Genomic DNA, 18914 nt, shown 5'->3' with positions numbered 1-18914 from the left:
GGCTGATCATGCTGTCTGAATCAGTGCTGATACAAGGCACATTTGGCCGGCCGGTGTGATGGAGCGGTTCTAGGCGCTTCAGTCTGGAACGGCGCGACCGCTAAGGTCGCAGGTTCGAATCCTGCCTCGGGCATGGGTGTGTGTGTGTTTGTGTGATGTCCTTAGGTTAGTTAGGTTTAAGTAGTTCTAAGTTCTAGGGGACTGATGACCACAGATGTTAAGTCCCATAGTGCTCAGAGCCATTTGAACCATTTGAACACATGTGACTGGGCTGATCATGCTGTCTGAATCAGTGCTGATACAAGGCACATTTGGCCGGCCAGTGTGATGGAGCGGTTCTGGGCGCTTCAGTCTGGAACCGCGCGACCGCTAAGGTCGCAGGTTCGAATGGGTGTGTGTGTGTGTGTGTGTGTGTGTGTGTGTGTGTGTGTGTGTGTGTGTGATGTCCTTAGGTTAGTTAGGTTCAAGTAGTTCTACGTTCTAGGAGACTGATGACCACAGATGTTAAGTCCCATAGTGCTCAGAGCCATTTGAACCATTTGAAACACGTGATTGAGCTGATCATGCTGTCTGAATCAGTGCTGATGCAAGGCACATTTGGCCGGCCGGTGTGCCCGGGCGGTTCTAGGCGCTTCAGTCAGGAACCGCGCGACCGCTAAGGTTGCAGGCTCGAATCCTGCCTCGGGCATGGGTGTGTGTGTGTGATGTGCTTAGGTTAGTTAGGGTTAAGTTGTTCTAAGTTCTAGGGGACTAATGACCTCAGATGTTAAGTCGAATAGTGCTCAGAGCCATTTTGGACAGGGCCATCACATCCTCAAAGCTTTTCTGCAAAAAATAGATACTTCATAGAAAGCAAGTAGTCCCCCACCCGTTCTGCTGCATACCATATACCAGGCAAACATGGCTTCCTTTTCACCACAGGCCTATGTTCCTCCCATGGTGCAAGTAGGGAGGGCAACAATTTGGAATCATATGTCTCAGCACTGAAGTATACGTTTCACTTCTTAGAGGCCATTCGGTCACAAGCAAAAGATGACTTGATCCGCTTCATTGGGAGTCATCCACTCTATTGCCACCTACTGTGCCCAGAGTCTCTTGCCACGGGCTCCACCCACCTTAAGTGGATGGCTGCTGTGTGGACTGCTGGTACCCCAGACAGACGAGCATCTACTCGTTGGTATATGTGGGGAGTTTGCAGCTCAGGTACCATTAATGCGATCCTCGGGTTTTCAGGGGGCTACAACCAAATGTGTACATGGTGGCCTTTCCACAACGGATTGGCTATTGTGCTGGATACTGGGTGCAGGGAAGTCAAATGTTGCAATGCTGGCGAAAGAGGGCAGCATACGATGGGTGTAGATTATGAACCCCACGAGGCGCTCTCGCCGAAACAGCTGGATTATGAGTGGAGTTGCAGAGCCATAACAATAAAATATGCAGACAGTTTAAGCTTGCGATTGGTATACGAAGCACCACGTAAGGCTTCCTTCTCTAAATGGCCCACACTTTCGAAACACTGGGGAAGTGTGGATGTGAAACCTTAAAGCGGACCATAATACTGCAAACGAAAAAGTGGACAGCCCTTTTAGTCACCTCTTACGAGAGACAGGAATACCTCGGGCCTATTTTAACCCATGGACTTGCATGGGTGATCACGGAATATCTGGACCGATATGTTGCCACTATCATTGCCGAGAACAGGTAAAACTGCTACAGATTCTCGATTCATGGAATGGATGATGTATTTATGTATACAGTTTTGTACAGAACTCTCAGTGCACGAGTCCTAATCACTCCTGCCCATTTTTTTTAAAATAATTCTTCCAGTTGTAGTACTAAATTTTAATTTATCGTGAAAAATGAGTTTTCAGGATTTTGACAAATACAAATATCTTACTTTTTTATAAAAATTTCAGTATTTATTAAATACTGCATCGAAAACTTAAAGCAGAAAATAAATGCTAGTAGAGACAACCCGAGCATCAACATTACTATTGCATTCCTTTCACACCACGTATTGTGGTGGTTTGAAGTTAGTAACGCTACATCTCCAGATCTTGAAAACCGATTTCTTTTTTCGAGGGTTTTGGCAGTTGCGTCGTTTGGCTTTAAGGAAGTGATCTTTAGCTTAAACTTGAAATCCCATAAATATGAGTAAAATTAGCATTATTTACAGACACAGCAAACAATGTTTTGAAAACAAGCCAATGTGATCCCAATTAGAATCTTAAGGCAAGTAACCACAGTCACGGCTGAAGGCCTTTAACGCCAAGAACGGCAATTATAAAATAAAATTAAGCAACGTACTGTGAAACAGCAATGCAATAGCAAAGGTTCATTTAGAAAGACAGGAAATTGATCACCAAACGGGTGAGACAGAATGATGGTAAACTTGGTAGCACAACCATTCAAACCTGCTGTAACGACAAGAATGGCAATTGTATAAAAAATTTAGAAACATACAATGAAACAGCAAATACAGTAATAAAACACAAGGGCCAGTCACAGACGGTGAACCAGGAATCGACCTATGAGTAGGTCAAAAAAAAAAAAAAAAAAAAAAAAAGTGAGAGATGAGAATGGCAGCCAACAGTTTCATTCACTTCACAAGATGGTAACTCAGACTAGTGGCAATCTAATGAAGTACTAAAAATGTTCTTCCTGAGGCTACCTGACGTCCGCTAAAACAAATGCAAAGATGTAAAAATTCGCCGAATCCGGAACCGGCAGTCTGGACTCCAGCCGCAAAATACTGTGCTTAGAGCGCCCGGAACGAGAAAGGAACCACTACGACCAGAGTAGAAGAATCACCAACCAACCTACAATCAAGAAAGCAGTCAAAACTACACACCTTACTGGACAGCAACGGCAAGGCCAGCAAACATACACTGCCATTGCATACACTAACCCCCAGCACAGGTAACTGGGGCCTTAGCGGCCACCAGGCAGGAAAAATAGGGCTGGTTGAACTTGACAAATAGTAACAAACTGAACGCAATAAAAAGTCATTAGAAGTCCAGCAAAGCTATTCAGATCCGCCTTCCGCAAGCACTCCACTCGCTGCTCTTCGCCTCGGCGACACTATGAGCAGCAACAGGAACCCAAGTCACTGGAGAATCGCGAGATATCACAATGAATCCAAATGTACTCAACTTAAAGCTTGCTGGATCCGGTTTACGACGGGGTCGCGCACCCTCTTGACCACAGCCCTTCCGTCGGGCAATCCTTGCGCGCCGTCAGCGGTCCCGGCGTGTTCTCGCACTGTGCGGACCTGGCTCCTCCAAAGTCCCCAACCGAACTGGCCCACTCACACGACCCGGAAAAAAACAACCACCTCACCCCGAAGATAGGGCCACAGTTACTGCATATCGATAACCGCCGCTGCTGCCACTAGCAGACAGGCAACGCTTGCGAAACAGAGCGGCGCCAGTGAACACGAGAAGAAGGCAAACAGCCGCCAACTAAACAATACGGTCTGGCCTCCAACAGAGGACAGAAACCTACAAACAGCACCAACAAGAGCAGCAGCACGGCTCAACTTTTCTAATGTTTTGGAATGTTTATGTTTATAAAATTTCCTTCACCTTCTTACACCACCATCAGATGACATGTGAAATTCGCAAACACAGCTGAAATGACGTGCAACCTACACAAATACTACTCATCTAGAAGATACAAAACTGTGGTAAAATTTGAGATAATTAACTAAAAACTTTGAGGTTTTCCTAAAAATTAAGTTTAAAATGTAACAGCTCATTCATTTTTTTCATAAATGAAATGAATTCTAGAGTTCCGTGCACCAGTAAGCATGGTTTGTATGCTGGGCAAAATTCATCTAAGAATCTCTCTTACTTATGATGAAAAGTTTACCTACAGCAACAAACGCAGCCAGCAGTAAATGAAAAAAATTATGAAATTGCACATGTAAAAAAAATATATTTTGTTATGTTTTTGAACTTCCACTGCTATGTGTGTGAATCCTAAATCCTTCCTGGTCATTCTGACAAAGGTTTATGAATTTATTTGTAATAGTATAGACTGTGGAAATGAAAATGTCCTGTGGTGCCTCTCCTACTCCAAGACGGCCCGTTTGACGCCCTACCACTGCAAAGACAGCATTATGAGTTTTTTAAGTAAAAAAAAGTTGCCCCAAGAGAAAACTACATGATATTGCGAAAGGCGTTAACGGAGTGCGAAGGCGGTTACTAGAAGCAGCGAAATCTGCAATTTTCAACCAAGAAAAAAATGTAAAAAACTGCTTTGAAACATGATACTGTCTAACGTAATATGGTGGGAGTAAAAAAAAATGGTTCGTAACAAAATGACAGATGTCTAGAATAAAACTCAGTTTTTTTTCCGGGCAAAAGTTAATATGTATAACCAAAATGCTGCATACTACGGCAGAAAAGACATCGTCTTAAAATTTAAAAGAAAAGGTATAACGTTACTTCATGTAAATTTAGTGAGTTATAGCGAACTTGAAAAATGTTTTAAACAAGTGTTTAAATAATCAAAATATCCACGGGTGTACTGTCGGTCTATAGTGTCCAACGGGCACAATATTTGATAATCAAAATATCTACGGGTGTACTGCCGGACTATACTGTCCAACGGGCACAATATTTCGGCGATCAAACATGTCGCCACCATCAGCTGAACTGACGGACTGAGCTCCTGTGAACGCTCACGGGGAACTGAGCAGCCATGGCGTACGGATCTCCGTGCTGGCGCGTTCACTGGAGCTCAGTCCGTATGTTCACCTGATGATGGCGACATGTTTGATCGCCGAAATATTGTGCCCGTTGGACACTATAGACCGGCAGTACACCCGTAGATATTTTGATTATCAAATACGCCGGGAGAAACTCAAGAATCACAAGTGTTTAAATGGTTCAAAATGCTTCAAATGGCTCTGAGCACTATGGTACTTAACATCTGAGGTTATCAGTCCCCTAGAACTCAGAACTACATAAACCTAACTAACCTAAGGACTTCACACACATCCATTCCCGAGGCAGGATTCGAACCTGCGACCGTGGCAGTTCCGCGGTTCTGAAGCGCCTAGAACCGCTCGGCCACCGAAGCCGGCAAGTGTTTAAGGTGTCAGTTTGCATTTGTTAATATTCAAACTGAACAAGCCTATTATCTGCGCCGATGGCACTGTACAATTGGCCTTTTTTTTCCTCCAAAGTCTAAGCTTTTTCATTTTGACAAAATTATATCGGTAACTGGCTTACGATTTCCAGTCGAGGCGTGTTTTATATGACTGAGATTACTTTTCAGACCGTTTCTGTCAGTGTAAACACGTTAGTTTGTCATTTCCAAGCACTCATCTGGTACTTCGTATAAAAAAATAGGAAGCGAAATGACAAGTTCAGTAGATGAGGAACAAGCACGTGCTTTCAGACTACTTACTAAAAACGAATCACGCTGCGAAGAGATATTTCTTGTTGATGTATCTGATTATTGTCATGTCGCTTTCTATTGTGGTACGGTGGTGGCTTTCGAGTTGGAGATGTTCTGCAAATAGCACTATGCGTTCAAAATTGGTAGAACGTCTCTGGAAAGTAAACTACCACCCTAGTGCAGTAGAAAAGGATATGGAAAGAGTCAGATTTAACGACCATAAACATCTTCTACACCTGCAATAAAACTTTCAAATTCAGGAATCAGTAATAAACACATAATAAATGACCAAACAAACATGAGCACCCAGTCGCTATTTAAACTAAGCACTTGCAAGCACACACATACACACACACACACACACACACACACACACACACAAACACACACACACACACACACACACACATACAAGCGCGTGCGTCTCTCTCTCTTTCTCTGTCTCTGTCTCTGTCTCTCTCTCTCTCTCTTCCCAGTCACGGCTTGTCATGAAATCGCGTGCTTTTGAAATATCGTCACAGTTATGTGAATGGATTCGTGATTTCCTGTCAGAGAGGTCGCAGTCCGTAGTAATTGACGGAAAGTTATTGAGTAAAACAGAAATGACTTCCGGCGTTCCCCAAGGTAGTGTTACAGGCCCTTTGCTGTTCCTTATCTACACAGGGTGTTACAAAAAGGTACGGCCAAACTTTCACACACAAATAAAGAAAAGATGTTATGTGGGCATGTGTCCTGAAAGCCTTAATTTCCATGTTAGAGCTCATTTTAGTTTCGTCAGTATGTATTGTACTTCCTCGATTCACCGCCAGTTGGCCCAATTGAAGGAAGGTAATGTTGACTTCGGTGCTTCTGTTGACATGCGACTCATTGCTCTACAATCACGTGATCAACACAGATTTTCTGCGAACGTTTGGGCAGGCGTTGTTGGTGATGTCTTCATTGGGCCCCATGTTCTTCCACCTATGCTCAATGAAGCACGTTATCAGGATTTCATACGGGATACTCTACCTGTGCTGCTAGAACATGTGCCTTTACAAGTACGACACAACATGTGGTTCATGCACGATGTAGCTCCTGCACATTTCAGTCGAAATGTTCGTACGCTTCTCAGCAACAGATTCGGTGACCGATGGATTATAGTCGCGGATCAATTCCATGGCCTCCACGGTCTCCTGACCTCAACCCTCTTGATTTTCATTTATGGGGGCATTTGAAAGCGCTTGTCTCGCAACCCCGGTACCAAATGTAGATACTCTTCGTGCTCGTATTGTGGACGGCTGTGATACAATACGCTATTCCCCAGGGCTGCATCAGCGCATCAGGGATTCCATGCGACGGAGGGTGAATGCATGTATCCTCGCTAACGGAGGACATTTTGAACATTTCGTGTAACAAAGTGTTTGAAGTCATGCTGGTACGTTCTGTTGCCGTGTGTTTCCATCCCATGATTAATGTGATTTGAAGAGAAGTAATGAAATGAGATCTAACATGGAAAGTAAGCGTTTTCGGACACATGTCCACATAACATATTTTCTTTATTTGTGTGTGAGGGATGTTTCCTGAAAATTTGGCCGTACGTTTTTCTAATACCCTGTGTAACCGATGTGGGAGACAATATGAGCAGCCTTCTTCGGTTGTCTGCAGATGATGCAGTCGTATATCGACTAATAATGTCATCAGAAGATCAAAACAAATTCCAAAATAATTTAGAAAAGATTCCTGTATAGTACAAAAATTTGCAGTTGACCCTAAATAACTTGCCCTAAAACGAATCCGTTAAACTTCGGGTGTAAGATAAATCAGTCAAATCTAAAGGCCATAAATTCAACTAAGTACCTAGGAATTTCAATTACAGACAACTTTAACTGGCAGGAAGACAGATAATGTTATGGGGAAGACTAAACAAAGACTGTGTCTTAATGGCAGGGCACTTAGAAAATGTAACAGATCTAATAAGCAGACTACCCACATTTTGTTATCCGTCAACTTTCAGAATACTGCTACGCGGTGTGGGGTCCTTACCAGATAGGATTGCGAAAACGTTCAAGGAAGAGTAGCAAGTTTTGTATTATCGCGAATAGGGGAATGAGTGCCACTGACAGGATTTTTCGTTGCGGCGAGATCTTCTCACAAACTTCCAATCACTAACATTCTCCTCCGAATGCGAAAATATTTTATTGACAGGGAGAAATGATAACCATGATAAAAGAAGGGAAATCAGGACCCGAATGGAAGACTATGAGTGTTCGTCCTTTCCGCGCGCTATACCAGATTGGAATAATAGAGGATTGTGAAGCAAGGCACCTAATTGAGATTTGTCGAGTATGCATCTACTGGGTGTTTCAAAAATGACCGGTATATCTGAAACGGCAATACAAACTAAACGAGCAGCGATAGAAATACACCGTTTGTTGCAATATGCTTGGGACAACAGTACATTTTCAGGCAGACAAACTTTCGAAATCAGCGAAGTTACAATTGTCAACAACAGATGGCGCTGCGGTCTGGGAAACTCTACAGTACCATATTTTCCACATGTCCACCATGCGTAGCAATAATATGGCGTAGTCTCTGAATGAAATTACCCGAAACCTTTGACAACGTGTCTGGCGGGATGTCTTCACATGCAGATGAGATGTACTGCTTCAGCTGTTCAATTGTTTCTGGATTCTGGCGGTACACCTGGTCTTTCAAGTGTCCCCACAGAAAGAAGTCACAGGGGTTCATGTCTGCCGAATAGGGAGGCCAATCCACGCCGCCTCCTGTATGTTTCGGATAGCCCAAACCAATCACACGATCATCGAAATATTCATTCAGGAAATTAAAGACGTCGGCCGTGCGATGTGGCCGGGCACCATCTTGCATAAACCACGAGGTGTTCGCAGTGTCGTCTAAGGCAGTTTGTACCGCCACAAATTCACGAAGAATGTCCTGATAGCGTGATGCAGTAATCGTTTCGGATCTGAAAAATGGGCCAATGATTCCTTTGGAAGAAATGGCGGCCCAGACCAGTACTTTTTGAGGATGCAGGGACGATGAGACTGCAACATGGGGCTTTTCGGTTCCCCATATGCGCCAGTTCTGTTTATTGACAAAGCCGTGCAGGTAAAAATAAGCTTCGTCAGTAAACCAAATGCTGCCCACATGCATATCGCTGTCATCAATCCTGTGCACTATATCGTTAGCGAATGTCTCTCGTGCAGCAATGGTAGCGGCGCTGAGGGGTTGCCGCATTTGAATTTTGTATGGATAGAGGTATAAACTCTGGCGCATGAGACGATACGTAGACGTTGGCTTCATTTGGACCGCAGCTGCAACACGGCGAACGCAAGCCCGAGGCCGCTGTTGGATCACCTGCTGCACTAGCTGCGCGTTGCCCTCTGTGGTTGCCGTACGCGGTCGCCCTACCTTTCCAGCATGTTCATCCATCACGTTCCCAGTCCGTTGAAATTTTTCAAACAGATCCTTTATTGTATCGCTTTTCGGTCCTTTGGTTACATTAAACCTCCGTTGAAAACTTTATCTTGTTGAAACAACACTGTGTTCTAGGCGGTCGAATTCCAACACCAGAAAAATCCTCTGTTCTAAGGAATAAACCATGTTGTCCACAGCACACTTGCACGTTGTGAACAGCACACGCTTACAGCAGAAAGACGACGTACAGAATGGCGCACCCACAGACTGCGTTGTCTTCTATATCTTTCACATCACTTGCAGCGCCATCTGTTGTTGAAAATTGTAACTGCTGTAATTTCGAAAGTTTGTCCGCCAGAAAATTTACTGTTGTCCCAAGCATATTGCAACAAAAGGTGTATTTCTATCGCTGCCCGTTTAGTTTTTATTGCCGTTTCAAATATACCGGTCATTTTTTGAAACACCCTGTAGATTTAGGTGTAGAAAATATAAACATTCACAGAGCAGCAGCAGACGCCTCCATCAATATCAGAAGAAACAAAAGAACAACTAATCCAGTAGCAAAACGAAACAAGAGAATAGCGAGAGGGAAATGATATGACCAACACTGAAGCGAAAATTTGTTAGGTGCAGCGAAAGTGCTGTGTGCAAATAATCAACACATAAACGAGGAAGACGAAGAAGAATGCAAATAAAAAAAAAGAACAGTAACGAAAAAATAATAAAAAATGTTTATCGTAATAAGTATAGCAAGCGAACTGTTATAAATCATAGCTGACGAAATTGTAAGAGAAAACCCATGTTGCTAAATACGGCAATTAACCTATACAACTTGAATTTCTAAAGCTAGATTTATGAAAACTGGTTTTTGCCTTCTCGGTTAGTGGTTGTTATTGAGGTATTCAGTCCAGAAACTGGTTTGACGCAACTCTCCATGCTACTCTATACTGCACAAGCTTCTTCATATCCCAGTACCTAATGCAAGCTACATCCTTTTGAATCTGCTTAGTGAATTCATCTCTTGGTGTCCCTCTACTATTTTTTCCCTCCACGCTGCCCTCTAATAAAAAATTGAGGATCCCTTGGTGCCCCAGAACATGTCCTACCAACCGATCCCTTCTTCTAGTCGAGCTGTGCCACAAACTCCTCGTCTCCCACTTTGTATTCAATACTTCCTCATTAGTTACGTGATCTACCTATCTAAACTTCAACATTCTTCTGTAGCACCACATTTCCAAAGCTTCTATTCGCTTCTTTTCTAAACTATTTAAAGTCCATATTTCACTCCATGCACATCTAACCTCCATACAAATACCTACAGAAAACACTTCCTGACACTTAATTTATACTTGATGATAACAAATTTCGCTTCTTGGGAAGTCAATGCCAGTCTATATTTTATATTCATTCTACTTCCACCATTATCAGTTATTTTGGTCCCCACTCATCCACTATTTTAAGTGTCACATTTCCTAATATAATGCCCTCAGCATCACCTGATTTAATTTGGATTCATTCTTTCTTTTTGATTTTGTTGATCTTCACCTCATATCCTCCTTTGAAGACACTGTCTATTCCGTTCAACTGCTCTTCCAGGTCCTTTGCTGTGTCTGACAAAATTACAATGTCGTCGGCAAACCTCAAAGTATTTATTTTTCTCCATGGCTTTTAATTCCTACTCCAAATTTTCTTTTGTTTCCTTTACTGCTTCCTCACTCTACAGATTGAGTAACAGGGTACAGTCCTGTCTCACTCCTTTCTCAACCACTGCTTCCCTCTAGAGCCCCTCGATTCTTATAACTGCCATCTGGTTTGTGTACAAATTGTAAATAGCCTTTCGCTCCCTGTACTTTACCACTGCAACCTTCAGAATTTGAAAGAGAGTATTCCAGCCAAGATTGTAAAAAGCTTTCTCTTAAGTCGATAAATTCTAGAAACGTAGGTTTGCCCTTCCTTAATCTATCTTCTAAGATAAGTCGTAGGGTCAGTACTGCCTCACGCGTGCTACATTTCTACGGAATCCAAACTGATCTTCCCCGAAGTCGGCTTCTTCCAGTCGTTTTTCCATTCGTCTGTGAAGAATTCGTGTTAGTATTTTGAAGCCTGACTTATTAAACTGATAGTTCGGTGATTTTCTCAGCTGTCAATACTTGCTTTCTTTACGATTGGAATTAATATACTCAAGAAGTCTGAGGATATTTCGCTTGTCTCATACATCTTGAATACCAGATGGTAGAGCTCTTTAAAAAAAATTGTTCAAATGGCTCTGAGCACTTTGGGACTTGACATCAGTCCCCTAGAACTTAGAACTACTTAAACCTAACTAACCTAAGGACATCACACAACATCCAGTCAGGTAGAGTTCCGTCAGGGCTGGCTCACCCAAGGCTATCAGTTGTTGTTGTTGTTGTGGTCTTCAGTCCTGAAACTGGTTTGATGCAGCTCTCCATGCTATTCTATCCTGTGCAAGCTACTTCATCTCCCAGTACCTACTGCAACCTACATCCTTCTGAATCTGCTTAGTGTACTCATCTCTTGGTCTCCCTCTACGATTTTTACCCTCCACACTGCCCTCCAATACTAAATTGGTGATCCCTTGATGCCTCAGAACATGTCCTACTAACCGATCCCTTCTCCTGGTCAAGTTGTGCCACAAACTTCTCTTCTCCCCAATCCGATTCAATACTTCCTCATTAGTTATGTGATCTACCCATCTAATCTTCAGCATTCGTCTGTAGCACAACATTTCGAAAGCTTCTATTCTCTTCTTGTCCAAACTATTTATCGTCCATGTTTCACTTCCATACATGGCTACACTCCATACAAATATTTTCAGAAATGAATTCCTGACACATAAATCTATACTCGATGTTAACATACTTCTCTTCTTCAGAAAAGCTTTCCTTGCCATTGCCAGTCTACATTTTATATCCTCTCTACTTCGACCATCATCAGTTATTTTGCTCCTCAAATAGCAAAACTCCTTTACTACTTTAAGTGTCTCATTTCTTAATCTAATTTCTTCAGCATCACCCGACTTAATTCGAAATCATTCCATTATCCTCGTTTTGCTTTTGTTGATGTTCATCTTATATACTCCTCTCAAGACACTGTCCATTCCATTCAACTGCTCTTCCAAGTCCTTTGCTGTCTCTGACAGAATTACGATGTCATCGGCGAACCTCAAAGTTTTTATTTCTTCTCCATGGATTTTAATACCTACTGCGAATTTTTCTTTTGTTTCCTTTACTGCTTGCTCAATATACAGATTGAATAACATCGGGGAAAGACTACAGCACTGTCTCACTCCCTTCCCAACCACTGCTTCCCTTTCATGTCCCTCGACTCTTATAACTGCCATCTGGTTTCTGTACAAATTGTAAATAGCCTTTCGCTCCCTGTATTTTACCCCTGCCACCTTCAGAATTTGAAAGAGAGTATTCCAGTCAACATTGTCAAAAGCTTTCTCTAAGTCTACAAATGCTAGAAACGTAGGTTTGCCCTTCCTTAATCTAGCTTCTAAGATAAGTCGTAGGGTCAGTATTGCCTCACGTGTTCCAACATTTCTACGGAATCCAAACTGATCTTCAACGAGGTCGGCTTCTACTAGTTTTTCCATTCGTCTGTAAAGAACTCGCATTAGTATTTTGCAGCTGTGACTTATTAAATTGATAGTTCGGTAATTTTCACATCTGTCAACACCTGCTTTCTTTGGTATTGGAATTATTATATTCTTCTTGAAGTCTGAGGGTATTTCGCCTGTCTCATACATCTTGCTCACCAGATGGTAGAGTTTTGTCAGGACTGGCTCTCCCAAGGCCGTCAGTAGTTCCAATGGAATGTTGTCTACTCCAGGGGCCTTGTTTCGACTCAGGTCTTTCAGTGCTCTGTCAGACACTTCACGCAGTATCGTATCTCCCATTTCATCTTCATCTACATCCTCTTCCATTTCCATAATATTGTCCTTAAGTACATCGCCCTTGTATAGACCCTCTATATACTTCTTCCACCTTTCTGCTTTCCCTTCTGTGGTTAGAACTGGGTTTGCATCTGAGCTCTTAATATTCATACAAGTGGTCCTCTTTTCTCCAAAGGTCTCTTTAATTTTCCTGTAGGCAGTATCTATCTTACCCCTAGTGAGATAAGCCTCTCCATCCTTACATTTGTCCTCTAGCCATCCCTGCTTAGCCATTTTGCACTTCCTGTCGATGTCATTTTTGATACGTTTGTACTCCTTTTTGCCTGCTTCATTTACTGCATTTTTATATTTTCTCCTTTCATCAATTAAATTCAATATTTCTTCTGCTACCCAAGGATTTCTACTAGCCCTCGTCTTTTTACCTACTTGATCCTCTGCTGCCTTCACTACTTCATCCCTCAAAGCTACCCATTCTTCTTCTATTGTATTTCTTTCCCCCATTCCTGTCAATTGCTCCCTTATGCTCTCCTTGAAACTCCGTACAACCTCTGGTTCTTTTAGTTTAACCAGGTCCCGTCTCCTTAAATTCCCACCTTTTTGAAGTTTCTTCAGATTTAATCTACAGGTCATAACCAACAGATTGTGGTCAGAGTCCACATCTGCCCCTGGAAATGTCTTACAATTTAAAACCTGATTCCTAAATCTCTGTCGTACCATTATATAATCTATCTGAAACCTGTCAGTATCTCCAGGCTTCTTCCATGTATACAGCCTTCTTTTATGATTCTTGAACCCAGTGTTACCTATGATTAAGTTGTGCTCTGTGCAAAATTCTACCAGGCGGCTTCCTCTTTCATTTCTTTGCCCCAGTCCATATTCACCTACTACGTTTCCTTCTCTCCCTTTTCCTACTACCGAATTCCACTCACCCATGACTATTAAATTTTCGTCACCCTTCACTTTCTGAATAATTTCGTTTATTTTATCATACGTTTCTTCAATTTCTTCGTCATCTGCAGAGCTAGTTGGCATATAAACTTGTACTACTGTAGTAGGTGTGGGCTTCGTATCTATCTTGGCCACAATAATGCGTTCACTATGCTGTTTGTAGTAGCTTACCCGCATTCCTATTTTCCTATTCATTATTAAACCTACTCCTGCATTACCCGTATTTGATTTTGTGTTTATAACCCTGTAGTCACCTGACCAGAAGTCTTGTTCCTCCTGCCACCGAACTTCACTAATTCCCACTATATCTAACTTTAACCTATCCATTTCCCTTTTTAAATTTTCTAACCTACCTGCCCGATTAAGGGATCTGACATTCCACGCTCCGACCCGTAGAACGCCAGTTTTCTTTCTCCTGATAATGACCTCCTCTTGAGTAGTCCCCTCCCGGAGATCCGAATGGGGGACTATTTTACCTCCGGAATATTTTACCCAAGAGGATGCCATCATCGTTTAATCATACAGTAAAGCTACATGCCCTCGGGAAAAATTACGGCTGTAGTTTCTCCTTGCTTTCAGCCTATGAAATCGGATGTATAAAGCTAGCGAAATTAAAAAAAAATACCGTTACGCGAGCGAAGGATCGTGTGCTAATCTAGTGTGTACTACAGTCTTTTACGAAATCCCCGTAGTAAAAATTTACTTACGAAAATACCATGGTAAGCGGCCATTTCTTCCGCATCAGTGCTTGCCTTGCGTAGATTCCGAAGGCGAGAATCACCCCGCAGGGTACGGGCCGGTGGGGCAGCGTGCGGCTGTGAGTGTGCGTGGGTGTGTGTGGGTGTGTAGTGGTGTGAGGTTTTACGGTGCGGGGGAGGACAGATTGTGGCTGGGGACGCCGCGGTCCGCAACTTGGCCCAGCGATGGCTCAGCAGCCACCGCAGAAACCGCCTCCCGCGGGGGCGGAAGTTGGCCAACTTGCCCGGCAGTTCCAGGCGGAGGCGCTTGAGGAAGGGGCTGGAAGGCAAAATCCTGTGTGAGGTCGCGATAAACGCCGTTTCAGACCGGAGAGAAACTTGACACCGCCGCAGTTGTTGTCACGTGCGTGGCGGTACAGTGCGTTCCACAAATAGCACACCACCGTATTACCTACAGGGTGTTCTCAAAGTCATTCCACACTCCTTGTTGTTGTTGTTGTGGTCTTGAGTCCTGAGTCTGGTTTGATGCAGCTCTCCATGCTACTCTATCCTGTGCAAGATTCTTCATCTCCCAGTACCTACTGCAACCTACATCCTTCTGAATCGGCTTAGTGTATTCATCTCTTGGTCTCTCTCTACAATTTTTACCCTCCACGCTGCCCTCCTTACTAATTTGGTGATCCCTCGATGTCTCAAAATATGTCCTACCAACCGGTCCGTTCTTCTAGTCAAGTTATCTCACAAGCTCTTCTTCTCCTCAAATCTATTCAACACCTCTTCATTAGTTATGTGATCTACCCATCTAACCTTCAGCATTCATCTGTAGCACCACATTTCGAAAACTTCTATTCTCTACTTGCCAAAACTGTTTATCGTCCACGTTTCACTTCCATACATGATTTTCTGAAACGACTTGCTGACATTTAAATCTATACTCGATGTTACCAAATTTTTCTTCTTCAGAAACGCTTTCCTTGCCATTGCCAGTCTACGTTTTATATACTCTCTACTTCGACCATCATCAGTTATTTTGATCCCCAAATAGCAAAATTCCATTACTACTTTAAGTGACTCATTTCCTAATCTAATTCCCTCAGCATCACCCGACTTAATTCGACTACATTCCATTATCGTCGTTTTGCTTTTGATAATGTTCATCTTATATCCTCCTTTCAAGACACTGTCCGTTCCGCTCACGGTCGCAGGTTCGAATCCTGCCTCGGGCATGGATGTGTGTGATGTCCTTAGGTTAGTTAGATTTAAGTAGTTCTAAGTTCTACGGGACTGATGACCGCAGTACTTACTTCCCATAGTGCTCAGAGCATTTGAACCAATACCTACCGCGAACTTTTCTTTTGTTTCTTTCTTAAAACCACATAATTAAAAAGGGAAACGTTCGTTCGTTCAAAATCTTACATCTCCGAACGATCTTCACCTATTGCTTTGAAATACTTACACAACGTTACATTCGAATACACGCGTTTTTATATACCTATTGAGATAACATCTGCTGAAAATCGCAGAAACACACGAAATAGGAAATACTGCTTGTGCTGGACAATGTGCTTCCTCAGATCTCGCCTTTTTCTGCTTCCTCGTAGCCTGTTTCAACTACGATAGCGTAAACTATTAGCCAAACTGTGTGGCGCATACATATTATTTCTCCTTAAATGAGGACTATTCAAAAAGTAAGGTGACTTTTCAAATTGCGCTGGCATCCTACATTCGATTATCGATCTTTATTTCTGTTATTTTGTTATACATGTCCCGAACTCGTGTTCACAGTTCCAAGTGTAGAGGAATACTTCGCTTGTTTTTGGTAGATAGAAGGGTTGGACGGGTTTCAGTGTGCTCAGCGGTTTTCGATTATTATAAAAAATGGAGCAATGAATTTGCACCAAATTTTGTGTGAAAAATGGAATCAAGTGCTCTAAAACACTTCAAATGTTGACAGTGGCATACTGTAATGGGAAACCCTCCTCTAAAATTACCTTTTATATAGAAATAACCGATACCTTATATACTATTGGTTCTTGTATAGGTGAACATTATATCAGCTGTTTAACTGAAAGAATTTCATTTGATTTTGTATACAATGTATTATATTTCAGGCTAAAATTTATGAAGGGAAAGTGATTTGTCACACTCTGTGTGTACGGTTGGAATTATTCTCTTTAAGAAATATTTGAAGTTACGAAATATCTGGCACGCTTAGAATTTCAGTTATTAATTGCACAATCTGACGATAGTTAAAAAATTTATTTCTGGACCGATTTGTAAAATAATCTTATAACTTGGTGATGATTCTTCTTTTGTCAGCACAGTCTGCTAAACTCTTTTGCTTTGTAAACTCTTTGGAATATTGTGAGTGCCGTGGAGTAGTGGTGGACATGCCTTTGATGGAGACAGACGTATTTATGTAATCGAAACTAACAATGTAATTTGGAATATTAAGTGGAAATTTTGAAAACGGCGTGATATTTCATAACGTGCCAAAGAATAAAATTCAAGAAACATACAGCCAAATCTTCATCAGTTATTTAGTCATCTGGTAACCACAACTGCAAATCAAAATTTCAGTCTCAAGAATGTAACCTTAGACGCTGGAATTGGAGCCAACAACAAGGGAAAATGAAGATAAGTAAAAAGTTTTCCATTTGTATATCTTGCTCCTCTCGAAGCTCTGAAAGCTTGTGCTGCGACAGAGAATTACAGCAGTGATGTGTACGAGGATAAGGTTACAATACGGTGAGCCTACTCTAAGTAAAAAAAAAAAACTGTTTACAAGTGGTGCAAGCTCTTCCAAGATGGCCGAGAAGATGCCCATTACGAACCTCGCTCTGGGCGTCACAGAACGTCGACAACAGGTGATAACGTCGAAGCTGTGAAGAAAACTGTTTTGGAAAATCGTCCAACTCCTGTACGAGAAGTTGCTGGGAATGCTGGCATATCGGTCGGCTCGTGTCATGCAATTTTCTTCGGATGTCTTGGGCACGAGTCGTGTGTCAGCGAACTTTGTTCCAAAACTTCTCAATTTCTGATCAGAAGAACGGTCACACGAGCATCGCTCAGGAGCTCTTGAATGACGTCAGCGATGATGCTGACTTGCTCAAAAGGGTCATAACTGGTGACGGGACACGGTTTTACGATTACGACGTCGACGCAGTCGAAGCATCCTGGAGAGCCAAGGCGGAAAAAAGCACGCCCGGTTCCATCAAATGTCAAAGTTTTGCTCACTGCTTTCTTCAATTTCTGTGTCGTAATGCATCGTGAATTTTTGCGTCAAGGTCGTACGGCCAGCAAGGAGTGTTGTCTTGACGTTATTCGCCGTTTGCGAGACGGAACAGTTCAAGTTGCTAGGCGTTCGGGTAGATAGTAAGCTGTTGTGGAAAGCCCATGTACAGGATCTTGTTCAGAAACTAAATGCTGCTTTATTTACCATAAGAACAGTATCTGAAGTAAGTGACGTTTCAACACGAAAAGTAGTCTACTTCGCATATTTTCATGCGCTTATGTCATACGGTATTATTTTTTGGGGTAATTCTTCTGATTCAAAAAGGGTATTTTTGGCTCAAAAACGGGTTGTTCGAGCTATATGTGGAGTAAGTTCGAGAACCTCTTGTCGACCCCTATTCAGTAGTCTGGGAATTCTGACATTGCCCTCACAGTATATATTTTCTTTATTGTCGTTTGTTGTTAGCAACATTATCCTATTCCCAAGAGTTAGCAGCTTGTACTCAGTTAATACTAGGCAGAAATCAAATCTGCATGTGGAATGTACTTCCTTGACTCTTGTGCAGAAAGGAGTGCAGTATTCTGCTGCGTCCATTTTCAATAAGCTACCACAAGAACTCGAAAGACTTAGCAGTAGCCCAAACTCTTTTAACCTAAACTGAAGAGTTTCCTCGTGGCTCACTCCTTCTATTCTGTCGAGGAGCTACTGGAAGAGCTAAAAAATTAAGCAAATTCCAGTGTTACATTGTTGATTTTCTTTATTTAAACTTACGACTTGTCACCTGAATATGGTTTTTTTTTACGTATTTCATTTTATCTGTTTCTAATATCGTGTTATAATTTCATGTATTGACTCGTTCCATGACCATGGAGACTTCTCCTTAATTTGGTCCCACGGAACAATAAATAAATTAATTAATTAACAATTCATGGCTTTTGCACCATGACAATGCACCTGTTCAATCATCGTTGCTTGTGAGGGATTTTTTGTCCACAAACAACACGACAACCATGCCTCACTCGCCATATTCAACAGATGTGGCCCCCTGCGACATTTTCCTGTTCGCAAAACTGGTGAGACCCATGGAAGGACGAAGATTTTCATTGAATGAGAAATAAAAACTGCATCCCTGGAAGTCTCCAAGACTGTGACAAAAGCGTTTATGACAAGTTCTTCGAGGATTGGAAGAAGCGTTCGCACAAATGTATTGTTTCTGCCGGGGATTACTTTGAAGGGAAGAACATGAATATTAATGAATAAATAAATATTTCTTCATTAAAATATAAAGTCACCT

The sequence above is a fragment of the Schistocerca gregaria genome, chromosome 10, assembly GCF_023897955.1.
Source record: "Schistocerca gregaria isolate iqSchGreg1 chromosome 10, iqSchGreg1.2, whole genome shotgun sequence".
NCBI lineage: Eukaryota > Metazoa > Arthropoda > Insecta > Orthoptera > Acrididae > Schistocerca > Schistocerca gregaria.
The sequence above is the reverse complement of the archived record's forward strand: the minus strand, read 5'-3'. Positions refer to the sequence as shown.